This window comes from Mustela nivalis (genome assembly GCF_964662115.1).
Source record: "Mustela nivalis genome assembly, chromosome: 1".
Lineage (NCBI taxonomy): Eukaryota > Metazoa > Chordata > Mammalia > Carnivora > Mustelidae > Mustela > Mustela nivalis.
In genome coordinates this window covers 2905383-2918684 of record NC_139020.1, presented here as the reverse complement: position 1 = coordinate 2918684, position 13302 = coordinate 2905383, and the positions used below count along the sequence as shown (strand labels likewise).

Below are 13302 nucleotides of genomic sequence, written 5' to 3'. Positions count from 1 at the left end.
GTGACGTCCCTCGGCCCGCCCCCACGGTGGCGGAGGCGGGGCGTGCGCAGAAGGCGCTCTCCGCCCTCTCGCTCCCGGCGGCGTCTGCTCGCTGGTCGTCGCGGGTGCGGCGAGCTGGTCGGCCGCGAGGGGCGGCAGGCGGGGCGGTGGGACGCCCGCTTCTCGATCTTTCTCCGCCGCAGCCGGGCGACGCGCTCCCGCGGGTCCCGGCTGGGCTCCTCGTGGACGTTCCCGCAGGAGGCGCGCGGGGTGAGCCCGCGGCAGCCCCGGGGTGCTCGGCGCTCGGGCGCGGGGAGCGACCTCCGCGGCCTCCCCTCCCCCCCGGGGACGCTCTCGCAGCCCGTCCTGTGCACCAGTCACTCGCATCCCCTTCCCGCCGTCGCCCCCGACCCACGGCAGCCCGACGCCGCCCTTGTCCCCGCGGGTCGCCCAACGCAAGCCTGACCGCGCGCCCCTGCGTAAAACCGGCGGGCTCTGGTTGCTGCACGGCGAAGACCCGAGTCCTAATCATGCTCTAGCCACTGCCGGTGCCTGGCTGCCGTCCGCCCCGCAGCCTCCTCGGGCAGGCCCGCCCTTCACGCCGGGACCCTCCCGCGCACTGGCACGGCGCGCTCACCCCAGGGCCTTAGCACATGCCATTCTTTCTGCCCGAAATGTTCTCCCCGGGACCCCATCTATGCACTGTAACTAGTTAGTGACGGTCACTCGGTTTCATTTCAGGGGCCTCATCGGTCAGGGACGCCTTCCCTTCCTTTCCGTTATTTCATATCGACTGGTCTAATGTCTCTCCAGACTACAAATGCCTAGTCTGGAAGGCCGTGGTCATCCCAGCTTGCAGCGCCATACCTGGGGAGAAGTCCGTGCCCAATCACGATTTGCTAAGTACACGAGTGGGACAAGTAACTCTCTTAAACGCGCAGCTGCTGTCACGGAAAAGTGAAGGAATGTTGATGGGCAGGAGGCGTAGAAACCAGGACAATGCTGACCCTGACCCCACCCCGCATGAATCAAGGATAAATTTTTTACCTGAAATCGAGAGCGCCTGCTGCTGGCAGAGCCGAATGCGTGGGAGAAAACCAGACTTCCTTAAAGGCGGTGCCCCTAAAGGGAGTTTCATGGAGATGGAAGCTGGGAGGACAGAGGGCACGGAGTTTGGGGAGAAGAGGCAGAGGAGGCAAAAGCAAGGGAGTACCCACAGAGGGGTTGCCGCTGGGCAGTAACTTCAGGGGAGGCAGGAGACTCCCCAGAGTTTCTGAGAAGGAATCTGCAAACATTTCTGTGAGACGGATCTAGCTGGGACGGTGGAAGTCCATACGCATGGTCTGGGATGTTTGTCAGTCATGCAAGTGAGTTCACAGTGTCTGTGCTGGGCAGGATAGTGATACTAAGACCACAGAGATCCCAGACGGGGGCCAGTCATCACGAGGCTCATGAACAAATTCAGCTTCCTTTCCAGTCATCCTTTACATGTTCTAAAATGTTCCATGACACACACTCGAACAGACATAATTTACCTATTTGAAATGACCTTGGAGTCTGCCTTCATGTTGTAAGTTATAACCTTGGGAAGTAAGGACAATTTCCTCTAAAAAACTGTGGAGACTGAATAGCAAAGAGTTAAAGAAACCCGTCCTTTATATCACAAGGGGCAGAACATTTGTAAATGAAAACTTACAGAATCATGCTCGAGCATCAGACTAAGCACAGCCTGGTCATTCTCATTTTTTTGCGGTGATGATCACGTGCCTCACGCTCTGAATTCTTACAGGACTTGTGCCAACAACATTTATTGGCCTGAAGATCTTTTTCTCAGTAAATTGAGGGATAACCCAAACTTTTTCACTTTAATCCAGTCTGAATTGAAATGGTTTTAAGCTTATTTTTATTTTCACATGTCTCCTCTGGTGCTACTTTTTCCTTTGTGCATGCTATCAGATATTAACACAGGCCTATGAACGTGTGGTCTGCGGACTCATTCAACATCGTTATCCTCTGTATTTCAGCATTAATATGATGTGTTGATCTTTTACTGTCTAATATTCTTAGCTTATTACAACAAGCCCACAACTCAAATTTCATTTCTGGATAATTTGGCTAGGTTTTGTGTTTTGTTTTTTTTTTAATTTGTTAACGTAGCTGCTAAAGTTATAACTGAGCTTTTACTGCTCTGAAATTTACAAAATGATGAGAGCATAGTCGTTCTTTACAGCTTGGATAAAAATGGAGAGCCATTTGGATTTTGTACCATTTCTTCTGGCAATTTTCTCAAAGAAGTCAGCTGTGTCAATAGTAGCTATAATTGGGATGCCTGGGTGGCTCAGTGGGTTAAAACCTCTGCCTTCTGCTCAGGTCATGATTCCAGGGTCCTGGGATCAAGCCACGCATCAGGCTCTCTGCTCAGCGGGGAGCCTGCTTCCCCCTCTCTCTCTCTGCCTACTTGTGATCTCTGTCTGTCAAATAAATAAATAAAATATTTTTTTAAAAAATCTTAAAAAATATTTTTTAAAAATAGTATCTGTAATTAGTAACTGTTTCAGCAACTGTTATTAGTAACTCTATCTGTTTTCTGTTGTCATAATACTACTAATAAATACATAACAAGTATTGTATGACAACCAGTTGTGTAACCTGAAACAGTAATCATTTACTTAGCTCACAATTCTGTGATTTGGCCATTTGGGCTGGTCTTAGTTGGCTGGTCTTTGCTCATGTTGTCTGTGGCCTGCCACCTGCTTGGAAGAAAACTCGCTGGTCCAGGATGGCCTGGGACAACTTGTCCCTACACCCTGTGATCCTGCAGGAGGATACTGGGGCTTAGCTATGTGGTAGGCACAGTCAAGAACCAGTGTGCTGGGCGCCTGGGTGGCTCAGTGGGTTAAGCCTCTGCCTTCAGCTCAGGTCATGATCCCGGGGCTCTGCTTCTCTTTCTCTCTCTGCCTACTTGTGATCTCTGTCAAATAAATAAATAAAATCTTAAAAAAAAAAAAGAAGAAGAAGAACCAGTGTGCTGTCCGACACAACCTGTTGGCCAAAGCACGCCACAAGGGCAACAAGATCCAAAGTGGGGGGAGGAGATAGCCCCCGCCTTGGTGATCGGAGCATCAAACTCACAGTATAAAGGGCATGAGTAAAGGGAGGGGCAGAGAATTGAGGCCATTTTTGTGGTCAAATCCATTATAGTCCACCCTTTGGCCCCAATATTCACATCTTTCCATTAAAAAAAAAGAAGAAGAAAACTCACCTCCTCCCAAGATCCCCAGAAGTCTCACCCAATCCCAGTACCAGGCTCAAGGCACAGAGTCTTATAATCTATACTGGGTTGAGTGTGGCTCCTCGGAGGTGGCCCTCTTGAGCCACAGATGGACGAACAAGATATCAGTGAGCTGTCCCCCGCCAACAAACAAACAGTGGTCAAAAGGGAAAGGACCACCACAGTGAATATTTCCAGTGGAAAAGGAAAGAATGGGGGCACCTGGGTGGCACAGTCAGTCAGGAGTCCAGCTCTTGGTTTCAGCTCAGGTTGTGGTCTCGGGGTGGTAGGATGGAGCCCCACGTTGGACTCCACACTCAGCTCGGAGTCTGCGTGGGATTTTCCCTCCCTTTCCTTCCGCCCCTCCCAACTTTGCTCACGTGCTCGCTCGCTCTCAAAAAAAAAAAAAAAAAAAAAAGGTTTTTTTTAAGATTTTATTTATTTATTTGACAGACAGAGACCACAAGCAGGCAGAGAGGCAGGCAGAGAGAGAGAGGGAAGCAGGCTTCCTGCTGACCAGAGAGCCCGATGTGGGGCTCGATCCCAGGACCCTGAGATCATGACCTGAACTGAAGGCAGAAGCTTGACCCACTGAACCACCCAGGCACCCCTAAATAGATCTTTAGAAGAAAAGAACAGGAAAGAGTGGGTGCCCAGAGCACTCGCTGGTGCACTTCCTAAATGCACAGGGAGAATGCTCACGGGACCAGGGGAAAGGGAATGCTCCCGCTGAGGCTGAGGTCTGCCTGCCAGGAGCATTCCCCTGGCTGTACCCCAGCATGACTCTTACCTCTGCCTTCCCGGAGAGCCCTCCTTTTCCAGCACCTCTTGCTCCCTTCGAAAAACATGCCCTTTGAGCAATTCTTAAACTCCTACTGTCCCTTGCAAATTGGGGGCCCAGAGACCTTTTTTCACTCTAAACTGCCCAGGCCCCTGAAGGTGGTGCTTTGCCCAACACAAAGCCCTTATACACCGTGGGGATGTCAGCATCGTGGCTGAATGAGATAGCCCTTGCCATGTCCCCCCACTCAACAACAATTTAGCATTCATCCATGGACAGAGTGCCTTTGTGGGAACTGTGGAACTGTGGGGCCAATCCTACCCACCAAGGGACCCAGGCAGACTCCTGCCTCCCCAAGTGTCCAGTAATAGGCCCACAGACTTTGGTCCCAGCTGTGAAGTTTGCTGTGGCGTGTTAAGTGGCTTCACTCCTGCTTGGCCATGGTCTGGGAGCCCCTGGAAAACCCATCTTAGCTAATCCCCCCAAAGGAAAGAGCTGTTGTGGGAGTCCAGGTTTCCAACAGACAGATTCCAGCACATCATTAGAACAAAACAAAAGTAATGAATTTGGACACCGTGGAGAGGGTTAAGAGGAACAGCGTGACTTTACCTGTGTCATCCCTCCCCCAAAGCCCTACAGCTTAGCCTCAGGAGAGAGCTTCCCAGCCCACGGTTTCTCCCGCAGGGGAAAATAAGAATGTGTGAGTGAGCCTGGGCTGTGTGAGATGCTGCCAAAGTGACCTGCATCCCTCTAGCCGCTTCCAGAGTATGGGTCATGAGTTCCGGGGGCAGGAAGAGCTAGGAGAACCCAAGATGGAACTCTCGGGCAAGAAAGGGACCCCAACACTCCCATCAAAAAGCCTGCCCGTGAGCTACTAGGGACTCGCCCACAGATCCCCCAACTGGCCCACTGTTACCGCCCCCCCCCACTGTGCCCCACACACCTCACCCTCACACACCGCCACACTGTGACCAGCTCCCTGTGCACACTCCCGATGGCAGTGAGAGTGAGTCTCGGCAACCAGGTAGTGAGCACGCACAGATAATGGGCCCAAATCCACGGTCAGGGAGAGACCGTGAACTTGAGCTCTCTTTTTGGCACCACCTTTGGGAAACAAAAGGCAGGAGGTCAGCACTCCACCCGGTTCATTGTGGGGTGGAGAGGGCGCAGGAGCTTAGAAACCAGCCACAAGAGCGAGCGAGAAATGAGGACGAGGCCCATTGACCGAAGGTCTGCAATGGCCCCGGAACCCCTGGCAGGGCTGAGGGAAGGTATCTCTCTCCCAAAGGCGGTGAGGTCCAGCCAACTTCAGTGGGAACACAGCAGCGTCGGGACTTCAAGGAACACCCAAAATCAAAGAAACATGATGCCGCCAAAAGATCAGAAGAACTTTCAAGCAACCAGCCCCAGAGAAATGGAGATCCGTGACTTACCTGAAAATTCAAAACAGCCATTTTAAGGAATGAGCTACAAAAAGCGAGCAAATGAAAAAAGACAAATCGACAAAATCTGGAAAACAATATATGAACAAAATGAAAAACGTCGTAAAGACGGGAATCATGAGAAAGAACCAAAATAAGAATTTACTGAAGAACAGTGAATGACATGAAAAGTACAACGGAGAGGACCGCGGCAGAAGGGATACAGCGGAAGAAAGTCCGTGACGTGGGTGGGACCTTGGACGTCATCCAGTCAGGACGGAGAGTGAGGAAAGCCCAGGTGATCAGCGCGACACCAGCGAAAGCGACGGTCTCTGATCTACTGGAGGTCCAGAGGGGGAGAGGGGGAAGAAGCGGCAGAAAGTTATTTAAAAGAAAGAATGCCTGACAACTTCCTAAATCAAGAGACAGATTTGGACATCCTAGTTGCTGAAGCTCATGGTCACTAAACAAACCCAGCTTGAAGAGATCCTTTCCAAGACACATGACAATAAAACTGCCAGAAACCAAGGACAAAGAGGGAATCCTAAAAGCAGCAAGAGAAAAGAGGCTTGGAAGGTACAGGCTGTCCCCAGCAAGCAATCAGCCCATTTCCCAGTGGGGACCTTACAGGCCAGAGCAGAGCAGCACGGGATAGTCCAAGGAAGAGGCTGCCAGCCTAGAATCCTCTGCCTGGCCAAGCCATCCTGCAGAAATGGAGGAGAGAGAAAGACTCCCAGACAGACGCGTGCTACGAGAGTTTATCGCCATGGAACCTGCTTTGCAAGAAACACAGAAAGTTCTTTGAGCTGAAATGGAAGGACGGTCAGCCGCCGTGTGGACACACGGAAAACATGCAACACACCGGAAGGCTGTGGGTCGAGCCAGACTGGGGCCGTCTAATAGTGTAACGCGGCGCGTTAACTGCTCTGTATAAGCTTAAAGGATGATAGAATCTGAAATCACCACGGCTACGATCGTCTGTGTATGAACACAGAAAGCACGAAGACGGAAACTGTGGCAGCGAAACATCAGGGGGAGGATTTGGAAAGGTGGAGTTTTGATACGCGGTCAAGTTCAGTTGTCATCAGTGTAGAATGGACCGTCGCGTCTATAAGGTGGTTTGTGTAAGCCTCGTGGTCACCACGAAGCAAAATCCTACAGCAGGGACGCCTGGGTGGCTCAGTCGGTTAAGCGGCTGCGTTCGGCTCAGGTCATGATCCCAGTGTCCTGGAATCGAGTCCCACATCAGGCTCCTTGCTCCGCGGGGAGCTTGCTTCTCCCTCTGCCTCCCGTGCCACTCTGCCTGCCTGTGCTCTCTCTGTCTCTCTGACAAATAAATAAATAAAATCTTTTTTTTTTAATTTGTTTATTCCTTTGACAGAGACAGATCAGAAGCAGGCAGAGAGGCAGGCAGAGAGAGGAGGAAGCAGACTCCCTGCCGAGCAGAGAGCCCGATGCGGGGCTCGATCCCAGGACCCTGAGATCATGACCTGAGCCGAAGGCAGAGGCTTTAACCCACTGAGCCACCCAGGCGCCCCAAATAAATAAAATCTTAAAAAAAAAAATTTCTTTAAAAAAAAAAACCTACAGTAGATTCACAAATGAGAAAGAAAGGGCAACCAGAGCCTAGCCCTGTGGGAATTCGTCGCTGCACAAAGGCCGGGAACAAGAGAAGAGACCGTCCAGGACGTTCTGAGATAGATACAGATATCAACACAGAGACGTCGACATTGATAAATATAAATATATACTTAGTATTATACATATAAATGTATACAATTATAGTCTATATGTAAACATATGTGAACACAAATATATAAATTTATTTTATGTGAAATACACTTTATATATTTTAATATAGTTGTATATCTTATATATTTTTAAGTATTGTATATTCTAAAATATGGATATAATAATATATAATATGATTAAGTATGTATTATATAAATGATGTATTAAGCTGTAAAACTTATATACTAAAATACATATTTATATATTAAATTTGTATAATTTATATATTATGTAATATATAAATATATATTCATACTTGAAATATACCAAGCCATTACACTGTATATCTTTTTTTTTAATATTTTATTTATTTATTTGACAGAGAGAGATCACAAGTAAGCAGAGAGGCAGGCAGAGAGAGAGAGAGGGAAGCAGGCTCCCCGCTGAGCAGAGAGCCCGATGTGGGACTCGATCCCAGGACCCTGAGATCATGACCTGAGCCGAAGGCAGCGGCTTAACCCACTAAGCCACCCAGGCGCCCCTATATGTTATATTTCAATAGAGCTGGAGAAAAAAGAATTTCCTTGAAAAAATAAAGTCACTGTATTTCCCTGTTGATGTGGTTTTGGCATGTTCCATTTTCCCTCAAAAAAGGTAAATTTAAATCCTAACTCCTGGTACTTGAAATGTGACCTTAGCTGCAGACAGTCTTTACAGAAGATTTCAAGTTCAAATGATGCCATCAGAGCGGGCCCTAATGCAGTATGACTTGTGTCTTTACAAAAAGCGGAAATTGAGGTACAGAGCCATACACACACAGAAGAAAGACACACAAAGAGAAGCCATAGGAAGTCAAGCAGAAAGCAGGGGATGCCAGGGATCGGGGCTCAGCCCCAGAAGCTCCGAAGAGGCAGGGAGGGATTCTATCCAGGGTCTCAGAGGATGCTGTTCCCGCTGCCACCATCACAGAGGACCGTATCCTCTAGAACCATGAGACACTACCGTTCTGTTGTCTGAAGCCAGCCAGGTCCTGGTCCTTTGTTACTGTAGCTCTAAGTAGCTCTAAGAAGCTAGAACAACATACATTTGTATCTTGAGGACAGTGCTATACTAACAACTCAGTTCTTTTTCTTTTTTTTTTAAGATTTTATTTATTTATTTGACAGAGATCACAGGTAGGCAGAGAGGCAGGCAGAGAGGGGGGGAAAGCAGGCTCCCTGTGGAGCAGAGAGCCGATGTGGGGCTCAATCCCAGGACCCCAGGATCATGACCCGAGCCAAAGGCAGAGGCTTTAACCCACTGAGCCACCCCAGCGCCCATAACGACTCAGCTCTCACTCATGCCAGCACTCAGCTCTTCACCCTTACTAGACTAAGTAGTGACGTGTGGCCCTTCCAAGGCAGTCTAGGCTCCAGTAATGGCCCACTTGGTGCGGCAGAGGAAACATGAAGGCATACAGCCGGGTTAAATACGTGAGATGCATATGCACAGGATCTTGCCGCACAAACCTAGTCATTCTTTCGGCGTATGGGGAGATCGAGTTTCTAGTAGTACTGGAACCTGTATCTTTTCCATCAAAAAGTGAGCATCTGGAGCGCCTGGGTGGCTCAGTGTGTTAAGCCTCTGCCTTTGGCTCGGGTCATGATCTCAGGGTCCTGGGATCGAGCCCCACACTGGGCTCTCTGCTCAGCGGGGAGCCTGCTTCCCCCCTCTCTCTGCCTGCCTCTCTGCCTCCTTGTGATCTCTGTCAAACAAGTAAATAAAATCTTTAAAAAAAAAAAAAAAGAGTGGGCATCTAAAACCACCATATAACTTTGGGGCACAAAATAAAACCAACCACTTACGGCTTTTTTTTTTTACTGATTAAAATGCATTATGTAATATTTCACCCATATCGAAAGTATACGAGACCAGATACTCAAGTGTCCACAGCACACAGTAAGAAACAACAAACAAACACTACGAAAGGACACGAGTCTCAAGGCTTCCTTGCTCGTGGACCTCACCCATCCCTCCACGCCCTCCGGGGGTACTCCGTGGCCTGCTCTTCTAGGTGGCTTGTCTTTGTTAGTGAGTAGGAAACTTTATGTGTTCTGGACACCAGTTCATTATGAGTTAAATGACTTCCCAGTTTGTGGCTTGTCTTTTTACTTCCCATAGCGCCTTCTGCTAAACACAAATTTCAAATTTAATACAAATACCTTGGGACATCCTGCGCCATGCTAAGTGTGTGTGTGTGTGTGTGTGTGTGTGTACTGCAAATTCAAGAGAGGGTAGGCCTTGAGACATAGTTTTCCCCACTCAGTGCCCAGGCTGAGACAGACCCATTTCGTGTGACCGTTCTTTGCAAGCAGGTGGCTTTGCCCACGTCCCCCTGTCACCAAGCAGCAGCTCGGCCATGCCTCCCTCCCCGTGCTCCCGGCTCCAAAGTCCTCTCCAGGTCCAGTCAAACCCAGACTTTAATTCAACTGAGATCAGCAAATGCTCCCAGGGCAATGTGACTTCTTGTGGTTTCTTGCTTTTGTTTTAGTCCCTGGGGACACACACTTCCTGTGGCCCAGGACATTCCAAACGATGAAGAAAAATGACCACACTAGGCCAAGATAGGCATCACTGAAAACACCAGATCAATTCAGCAGGAATGCACAGTCACCCCAGGGCTTGGGACTTTCCACAGATAAGAGCCCAGAACTACATGAGTTTCCGGTCCATCGTGGCCCAGCGATCGTGGACAAGAGCCAGCAGAGACTGCAGAGCACAGATCCGGACGTGGGAACAGAACTGATCATTTGAAAGTGTTCTTTGATCTTTTACCCAGCCTTGTCAAATATTCTGTAGCCCAGCAGTTTCTCATAATATCTGATGGCCAGATACTCCTGGGGACAGATGTCACTACCTGTCTTTTAAAGAGTTTAGAGGCACGGGGGCGGGGGGGGGGTTCAAAGGGTTGAGCCTGAGCTCTTATCTCTGCTCAGGTCACGGTGTCACAGTCAGGGACAGAGCCCCACCTCAGGCTCCCGTGCAGCAGGGAGCTGGCTTCCTCCTACTCCTCCTTCTACCACTCCCCCTGCGCACACTCTCTCTCAAATAAATTAAAAAAAAAAAGAAAACTTAATTTAGGGGTGCCTAGGTGACTCAGTCAGTAAGGTGTCTGACTCTTTTTTTTTTTTTTTTAAGATTTTATTCTGAAAAAAAAAAAGATTTTATTTATTCTGTAAGGGCCTATTCAGCCAGAGCAGCCCCACCCCGGTTGAACTGCCATTTTGTTGTAAAACTTAAATTGACCCTGCCCCCCCCCCCCCCCCCCCCCCGCCAGGCGAACTTACTTAAAAGCAAGTCCGGGAAACCAGTCCCACGTAACAAAATCTAAGTACAAGGGTGGGCCAGGCCAGGTGGAGGTATCCAATCAGTGGGGGTGCATACCGTCCCCAAGCTACCGAGGAGTAGGGCCCCCCCGCCTTTTGGGAGCCTTTTGGCGCCAATCCCAACCAAGGTGTGATAGGCTGGTTCAAATGTCTACTGGGGTAAATTGTAATTCAATTTGTTGCCTAGCATCACTGTGGAGTTTCCTGTGTGTGTGTTACAATCTCATTGACCACCTGTGTGTGGCCAGGGCCAACCACAGGGCCTTTGCTCTATAAAAGTTAGTCAAGAAAGCCGGGAGGGGTCGTCCTCTCTGGAGGGGCAGCCCTGACCGATGTGTTTGACGGTTGGTCTGATTCCTGATGCTTGGTGCGAAATAAAGCTTTGCTTGACCTTCTCTCTGTATCAGTCTCGCTCCTTTAATCACGGACCCATTATTGGGGTACCCAATTTTGGGGGGACCCAACAATTCATTTGACAGAGAGGAATACAGCAACACAGGGAACACAAGCAGCGGGAGTGGGAGAGGGAGAAGCAGGCTCCCTGTTGAGCAGGGAGCCCAATGAGGGGCTTGATCCCAGGATCCCCAGGTCATGACTTGAGCTGAAGGCAGATGCCCAATGACTGAGCCACCCAGGTGCCCCTGAGATGTTTTTTCTTAAAGATTTTATTTATTTGTTTGAGAGCAGCTGGGGAGAGCATGAGGAGGGCGAGAAGCAGAGGAGGAGGAAGAAGGAACCCAAAGCAGACTCCGTATTCAGCATGGAGCCCGACTTGGGGCTGGAGCCCGTGACGACAAGATCATGATCCAAGCAGAAACCAGCAGGACGCGTCACCCCCTGAGCTAACTACCTGTTTTTACTCTTATTAAAAAGAAAATTATCTTACTAAGAGTAAGGCAAACTATACTATGGTCATCCTAAATGCTATTTTAGGGGCACCCGGGTGGCAGGGTCAGTTAAGCATCCGACTCCTGGTTTCGGCTTGGGTCATGATCCCAGTGACTGAGCCCCGAGTTGAGCTCTGTGCTCAGCTCGGAATCTTCTTGAGATGTTCTCTCCCTCTCCCTCTGCTCTTCCCACTCACGAACTTCTCTCTCTCCCTCAAGTAAATAAATCTTTAAGACAATGACAATATTTTAAAAAACTAGTGTTACTGAAAGCGTTGTAAAACAAACAAAAACACGCTTCACGTAAAACATGTAATTAAGTTGTATTAACCTACATAGAAAAGGCCATAACACATTTTCCTTGGGGCTTTAAAAAGCGTGTGCATCTTGAGCAAGTGCCACTGGCAGTTGGTGGCGTGAGAAGAATTAGGCACAAACAACTCCGCAGTAAGAGACTAGGAAGAGCGGACAACAGTCGAAAAGAACTGCTGCCCCGAGCAACTCCACCGGCTCACTTTTATTGGCTAGAAAACAATAGCCACTAGAAGGATTGATGAAGGTCAAACTTTAGTCACGTCTTGCATTCAAGCAAGAAGGAGGATCAAGTTTATAGTTAACCAAGCACATTCAAAGGACTCATCTAACTAAGGACGGGCGCTTCTGGGAAGAGAAAGGAGCCAGAACAGAAAAGGGAAGCAGGCGGTTTTCATTCCACCCTGAGCTGACCGGGCATTCTCTGGTGCCCGGCTTCCCTGAAGCTGGCGGTGTTCCGCCCTGGGCGGGCCGGGCATCCCCAGCTGCCCAGCTTCACGGTCGTACATCGTCCTTCTCCCCAGAGACCTGTTGCCAGTATATGTATTTCTTAAGGCCATATTTCAATGTGCTTGGTAACTAGTAAAAATCCTCCAGGGGTTACAGTTTAAGTAACAAATTGTTCCGAGGGGCAGCAGCAGGCAAGAACACATGTATGTGTGAGGACAGCAGGAACACGAGGACTTTTATTTTCCTTTTCGGCCCAAACACATTTGAGCCCAGGGTTGGGTCCAAGGGATGCTCCATTTTGTAGTTATCTTAAAAAGAAGCTTAATTGGGGGCGCCTGGGGGGCTCAGTGGGTTAAAGCCTCTGCCTTTGGCTCAGGTCATGATCTCAGGGTCCTGGGATCGAGTCCCGCATCGGGCTCTCCACTCAGCGGGGAGCCTGCTTCCTCCTCTCCCTCTGCCCCTTCCCCTGCTTGTTCTCTCTCAACTAAAAATAAATAAATAAATATTTTAAAAAAGGATAAATCTGGGTCTCCTGGGTGGCTCAGTGGGTTAAGCCTCTGCCTTCCCTGAGGTCATGATCTCAGGGTCCTGGGATCGAGCCCCGCATCGGGCTCTCTGCTCAGCGGGGAGCCTGCTAACCCCCTCTGCCTGCCTCTCTGCCCACTTGTGATCTGTCAAATAAATAAATAAAATCATTTTTTTAAAAAAAAGGATAAATCTGTTGTCAAGATTTTCCCTTCTGCAGAGACCAAGGACCTCGGGCGGTCGCTCTGCCCCTGGGAGGCTGACGGGTGGCAGGTCGCGTTCCATTCTCCCGTCGCCTTGGCTGCGGGGCTGGAGGACCGGGGTCTGCCCATCGATCCTCCCCGGGTCTCCCCGCGGTCCCCGCAGTCGGAGGAGTGGGCTCGTCCGTCCGGCAGTCCCCGGACGGGGCCGGATGGGGGGCGGGGAGGCGCGACCGACGGCGGAGCCGACCAGGCCGGCCCCGCTTCTCCGCGCACTCGGGCCTCCGCTCCGCGAGCCGCCGACACCCGGGTCGGTGCGGCCTGCACCCCCGAGCCGCCCGCTCCGCCGCCGGGCTCCGCGCGCCCAGGGCCCCGCCCGA

At 50.1% G+C, this 13302-nt stretch overlaps 1 long non-coding RNA gene across 1 annotated transcript; it reads left to right on the top strand.

Annotated features, from left to right (window-relative positions):
- Positions 1-62: 62 nt before the first annotated feature.
- Positions 63-2615, top strand: LOC309860046. Its single transcript, XR_014309116.1, has 2 exons — positions 63-249; positions 721-2615. It is a non-coding gene; the product is annotated as an uncharacterized lncRNA (long non-coding RNA).
- Positions 2616-13302: the final 10687 nt, after the last annotated feature.